The sequence below is a fragment of the Haemaphysalis longicornis genome, unplaced genomic scaffold, assembly GCF_048455015.1.
Source record: "Haemaphysalis longicornis isolate Haplotype H1 unplaced genomic scaffold, Haemaphysalis longicornis Haplotype H1 scaffold_3, whole genome shotgun sequence".
Classification (NCBI taxonomy): Eukaryota; Metazoa; Arthropoda; class Arachnida; order Ixodida; family Ixodidae; genus Haemaphysalis; species Haemaphysalis longicornis.
The window spans coordinates 183,447,270-183,454,130 of NW_027526335.1; positions in this window are offsets into that span (position 1 = coordinate 183,447,270).

Here is a 6,861-nt window from a genome sequence, read left to right on the forward strand (position 1 = left end):
TTTGCTTTTGGCCTGAGTGTGCAGACTGTTTCGTGGGAGTTTTCGGAAGTTTTTTTTTTTTTTTTTCGTTTCGGAGCTGGCTTATTAAAAATTCAGGCGGCAGTTGGGAGACCGGTGAAAGATCTGTACTCAGATGTCAACGACGAAGTGAACGGAAGTGAACGAAACGAAACGGAGATGTAAAAAAAGGATTTCATTTCGTCTCCCCCGTTCTTACAAAATACCTCTGGTTATGGTTATATTTTTACTTCTATATTTACCATTTTACTACTTAACTAAATAGCCGCCGCTTACAAGCCCAGGCCAACCCCCCCCCCCCCCCCCCTTCCGCTCTGAGAGTACGAACCACTTCACCAAGGTGCAGAATAAGGTATGAGCAGCTTTCTTGTAAATTGTTTTGGAAATTCATGGAAAATCAGTCAAGAGGTTGCTTAATTTGTTAGTGACTTCGGACGTCCCCAAGAAAATTTTCTCAAGGAAGAATTCCAAAAGAGCGGCTAATGGTGCCAAGAGGACTCACCTGCTCTCCATGTATAGTTCTATTGTTCTTGAGGCCCTGTTGCACATTTTTAATGCCTTTTCTAGCAAAACTCAATCACGGAATGCCTGAAAGTCAACTTAAAGTTTTCATAAGAATGCAGCATCAACTTGAGTGTTTCAATTCAAGATGAGCCAAATCTAAACTTATCACTCAAATATTGCTCAAATTCACGCCATAATTTTTTTATTACTTGTGTCCATAAACTTCTCCTAGCTGACATGTAAAATATATCATATAATAGTTTTGACGGCGCTGCATTTAGGTTCGGTAACAAACTTCCGCTTTCTTCTCAAATTCGCGTTAGGTGGATCTCGCTCATTCCGAAAAATAAACGCCTCATATCTACTCACGCCTGAAGAGAGGAATCAGGTTGTCTATTGGTCAAACGGGAAGTTGCTTCAATCAACGTGCGAGAGAGCACCGGTTGGCAGCCAGCAGCGACATGAACGGGCACCTAGCAGACCAGTGCAAGTGTTGTGGGTGTGAGCCACTTCTAGATAAGGCGATCTTTCTGGGGAACGCAAAACACAAAACGTAAAGGGAGATACTGCAGGCGGTTTTTTATAAAACGAGCAGGCGACAAATGCGTCCGCAGACGCGTCCCTTGCGTCAAGTAACAAAAAAAAAATGTCATTGTTAAAAATTGGCCGCATGTGTGTTCCTTTCGTTGCCAATGTCGACAAAAGACAGCAGTATTTCGTCGACATTTTTCAAGTAAATGCATCCCTTCGCTTTCCCGTTAACCTGTCATGCTGTTCTTCTTCCGTCTCGCTCCTCCCAAGTTAAACACGCTCGAGGTTTCCTCAAGTCAATTTAAATATACCGCGTTCCAAATCTCCACGCTGGGTGCCTCGATGCCAGCATTGCCGTACTGCGGAGAAACGCGTGAATCGAGGCGCTCAACTTCAACGTTTATAGAACCACGTTGCCCTACTCCACGCGCGTTCCAAGCGGAACGTGGAATCTATCTAGTGGAGCGTTTTGTAACTGTTGCTGTTTGATTTCTTAAAATACCGCCAGAAGCTATAGTGGCGCGAGCGACAGCAGGCGAAGGAGTGATTTTGGTGCTGCAGTTAATGTAGTATTTTATTTCGCAAAAATCAAGCATCTATGAATTTTTTTATGAAGGAGTACTGCAAATATTACTTATGTATCGAATTTCTGCCTGATATTTGCGTAATGTTTTGTTCTTGTCCGACAATGTTGAAAAGTATGAGCTTTGGCACCGGATTTGAACCTCTAGATTTGGCTGTGGGTATACAAAACTATTGCGCAGCTTCCAAGGTAAATGTAACTGGTAGCGGAGTTTCCATAGAAGCCCATACGTTCAGAAAATGGCGGCTCTTAAGATGCTCATTGGGCTTAGCGCCATCTGTGTGAGGAGGGAACACTTCCGCCGGAACAAAAAATAAACCGGATCTGACATAAGATCTGCTCAAAATGTGACGTCATTTTGGTGACACTATAGACCACAAAATTTCACTTCAAAACAGCTTTAGCAGGCCCCTGCTCGCTCAGGACTCATGTCATTGACATCCGACGCAAGTTAGCCAGCCCTTGGTGAGTGTGCTTCAAGTCAACGGCAGCTGAACTAGTACAGACTCGTGACAAGAGAAACGTACTTAAGCATACTGTCGTATTATTTCCCTCAGTGTTGCTAAAACAACTTGCTTTTTCTCTGAAACTTTATTCAGTATTCATGTGTTATAGTGCTGTATAAAAGCAATCAGGTGTTTGCCTTGATCCCAGTGGGCGGCAAACCAAGAACCGCGCACGTACCCCAAACCGCAAAAACTTGTGTCTGCCATAGGATACACAGTACAAAAGGACACTCGACCACACTTGTCTGCTTCCCGCACCCGCCTCCCCTCCCCTCCCCCCGACACAAATTTCTGCCTACGCCACTGCTTGGTTGTTTAACTGCATCGCACATATGCAGGTCGCCTTCGTGCCTTAAAGGGACCCAGAAAAGCCTTTTGTAAAAGTTACACAAGGCCTTTATTGTCGCGTAGTACCAATATAGCGATGCAATGCCGTTGGAAGTATCGATCTACATTCAGTATTAGCTGCGCCAGAAGAAATTAAGTGCACCTCTACCCCTGGCCGATCGATTCCTCCTCCCTCTCTGCTTCTTTCAAAGCAGCTGGAAACACTGGGAATAGCCATGTGACATCGCGACGCTCGACTTCCGTTCTCCACTAGCTACATTCCTGCGCCTAGGCACGCGTCAATTGCTGCAGACCCGCCCTTGCCTCGGGATCGGGCAGGAAGGAGGAAGAGAAACCGGAAGCCAACGGCAGTGACGTTGCTGGCGACCGACGATCAACCGAATCAGGGGGGCGCCTCGCCGTTGCATCAGCCGCGATCGCCGTTGCGTCAGCCGCGGTCGGCGTTGCGTCAGCCGCGGTCGGCTCGCTGCGGAGGCGCGCTCATGGGCTGAGAAAGGCGATCTTCAAAAATTGTTTACAAATTATCCGTACAACGTATAAGGCTCACACTTGGCTCAAAAATCCCCCGTTATGTGTTCTACCACCTGAATGCATTTGATTGCCGCCTTCACAAAGTTTTTCTGGGTCCCTTTAATTATAGATCAAGGTTATGTAATGATTGCGTGATTTGCGTGCCTCAGTTCTAAGAGAAGAAATAACGCATAGTCATGGCATAATCATATGTCAATGTTATTTTAGGATAAACATAAAACAACGTTATTAGACTGTGAAGATCAGCAGGTATAGAAATAAGTACAAAATGTTCGTAGGCACTACATGCATTTTGATTTTCTTTACGGGCAGAAAAAACAAAAACGATAGCAGAAAATATGGTAGGCACTGCATCTTGTCGCAGGAATGCCGGTACACTGCCGCAGGAATGCCGGTACACGAAAGTGCACCTCGCTGCACTTAATTGTACGGAGGTTTGTCCAACGCATTTCAAATTTCCCACATTCGCAGTGCTTGCGCACACCATGCCTGAAACAGCGCGAGTCAGAGTTTTGTTCTTTTTGTGCTTGCTTTTCCTCCCTCACGTGCTGGCGTTGCGCTGCCACTTTCTTTTCGCATATTATCGTAAAACAAAAGAACGGAAAGAACGGAAGCGCCGTGCTGTCTATGTCTTCCTTCGTCCCTGTTTTTTGAGCGCTTCTGTTTCCACCAAAAATTCGCATATTATCCTAAAAACCAACCCAACGAGAGTTCCCTACTAAATGAACGCGGGCGCTGCCGGTTAATTACGTATATTATGCTTCAAATATACCTACAGTTTTATTTGCGCTAAACAACGGGGAGATGTATGACAAGCGCCAGCGGTTCACGAGTTTCGAACGCTTATGACTACATAAACCACTTGGCTTTCGAAGCCTCAGAGGTACGCCGCGACGACAGCCGCTAAAACGGAACGCCGTGTGGCTCTACTTGGGTCTAACGAGCACGACGACAAGGCGAGCCCCTAGAATGTTCTGCACTTAAAACACCTAGCAGGAAAGATGTGGTAGGCAACTTGCTCCGAGCAAAACCTGAGGTGAAATCAACCGATAACTGTGACATAATATAAAGCTTTGGACCAATTTTCTTTTTTTAAGCAGCACTACGTCCCCTTACACAACCCCCCGTGAACGTATTAGCAATACTATGGTTTTGCCTTACCTTGTGGAAATGAGAGGAAAACGGTACAGTTAAATGCCAGGCGTACGGGAGTTGCTGTTGCAACTTTGTACAGCACATCGTTTTCGTTGGTACGGAGGAAAGCGCTCCGCACCTACCGTTCGCAGCATCGCCCCGTAGGACACCGTGCCCGTCGTACACGGTACTAAACGTGTTCACCCGCGTTACAATGCACCTCGCAACTCCACGCACCACAAAAATTAAGTTCACACCAAACTAATCAGGAAAAAACTCCCACCTTCCCTCGCGGGAACCCCTGTGTAGATGCGACGAATAGGGGGTTCACGTTGCAGCGTTGGACAGCGGAGGAACGGCGCTGGAACGATGGGGCGGAGCGGCGCAGGCACCGCGTTTTATAGCGCGCGTAACGGTGAGGGGACGCGCCGGCACCAGTGCGTCTGCCGCGGCTATGACGCAACACAATCCAACACAATCCACTTTAATCCAATCCAAATCCAATCCAATCCAATTCAATCCAAGTCAAGCCAAGCCAAGTCAGGCCAAGTCAATCCAAGCCAATCCAATCGAATCCAATCCAATGCCCCTCGCGAGAGAGTGTTCGCTATCGGAGAGGAGAGGGGGTGAGCGGCGGAGAGCGCAGCTGGCGCGGCGAGGAGAATGGGGGAGGGGCGGACGCCGACGACGCCGGATGCAGGGACAAGGCGAGTGAATGAGATGCAGTCCCATCTAAAAACGAATGCAAATGCGCAACACCAAAACACGTGAGGGGTGTTTGTATAGCCGACGAACTTTACGCGCGCCTTTCCGTACACTACAAGGACTGCATCACAGAGCAGTGGCGGGTGCCATTCTTCATAGGGCGCTGCAGAAAGAGGCGTTTGAGAACAAATTAACATTTCCATAAATTATTTGCCAATTGTGTATAAACTAATGTGGTTCAGAAATCAATCTCGTTCGCAAAATATAAATATCGTTTTATTGTTGAATAAAACTTGTTTTTTCTTTGTTATTAGCGTTTGTCCTCTCCACGCCTAGTCTCGCTTCAATCGCCACTCCTATAACTCCCAGTGTAGATGGCGCTGGCAATAGGTGCTGAACCGCTTTTCGCCCGAAGCTTCGCGACCTATTTGGACAGACAGACACACAGACAGACATTAATCGACCATATTTAGGGGGAAATCCCCAAGGTGGAGTAAGTTTCTGCGAAGGAAAGTTTGACATCCACCTAAATGCAGCCATACGGCTACAAATGACAGCTATTAGCTTTCCCTACCTGCATGGCTGCATTTAGGTGGATGTCAGACTTTCCTTCACACAGACAGACAGACAGACAGACAGACAGACAGACAGACGTCTTTAAAAACAGCGTGTAGTTTATTTAGCACGTGCACTTGTCCTCTCCTCTGCGGTTTGGTCGGCGCCTGGAATGCGCGCACGCTGCTTAGGACCGACCTCATTGCTCTCTTCAGGCTGGAGTAGGTATGTTGTCATATTATCAGCAGTGTTGTACTCGTTCATGTGAGTCGTCGTCTTAGCATGCTTATACCTTGGTTGTTCTTTCCGACCCTTTATTCTTCTTTGCAGTTGTTGTTAACTTGGCGCCTGTAGCTGTCGTATCCCCTCTTCTTCGTCCACGTCTGGTTTGCGCCATGTATTCTTCTTTATTTAATGTGAACTTAAATATGCGTACCTTCTTTCACAATAAGCATTTCTGATTCTGATTCTGTAGGGTTTAACGCGCCGACGTAACGCAGGCGGTGAGGCGCGCTGGAGTGGAGGGCTCTGGATTAATTTTGACCACCTGGGGATCTTTAACGTGCGGCGAAATCTCGTACGCACGGGCAGTTTTGCTTTTCGCCTCCATCAGAAAAGCGGCTGCCGCGGCCGGGAATCGAACCCGCGACCGCGTGCTCAGCAGCGCAACGCCTTAGACACTGAGCCACCGCGCCGGGTCACAATAAGCATTTCAATTTTCCCAGCAAATCGCCGTACATTTCTATGCTAAGGCTACTGGTCCCATATTTGTTGGTAGCTTACAAAGGCGAACTAAACGCCTTTCTCTCGTAGCCTTTCAGACAGATCTTGAATCGAATACATTCAGAAGACAGCAATAAGCCAACACTAAGTCCGTGTTCTTGGCCAAGCCGCTCTGATGCTTACCTTGGCAACGAACTAACTAAAAAAATCGTGGCCCATTCCACCTTGCGAAGGTGGATGATTAGCGAAGCTGCTTAGCGCACGATACCAAACTGGCAGAAGTTTCAACAACTGTACGAACGTATTTATTGTGAACTAACTAATCAGGACAAGTAATTGAAACTCCGGGCAATCATACAGTCGTCTCAGCTGCTAATCCGTGCATAATTGTTTGTGGGAAGTTTGTGATAAAATAAAAGTTACAGCCGTTTTCTGCTCAGTACTTGCGATAACGTTGGCGTTGCCGCAAGGCCTTTCGCTCCAGCAGAGAAGAAAATGGGCCGGACGCGCTATTTCAAGTTTCTTCATAAAACGATTCACCAAGAAACATCACCATTACCATCCCCCTACTTCTCCCTCTCCTACTTCTGCTCATCATCATCATCACCATCATCATCGTCGTGGTGATCGGGCGGGAGCCATGGGTGGGGTACTCTCTCACCACAACTTGGTCCCGTTCGCAGAGCCGGCCGAACAGCAGCCGTTGGAGACCAGCGCGGATTC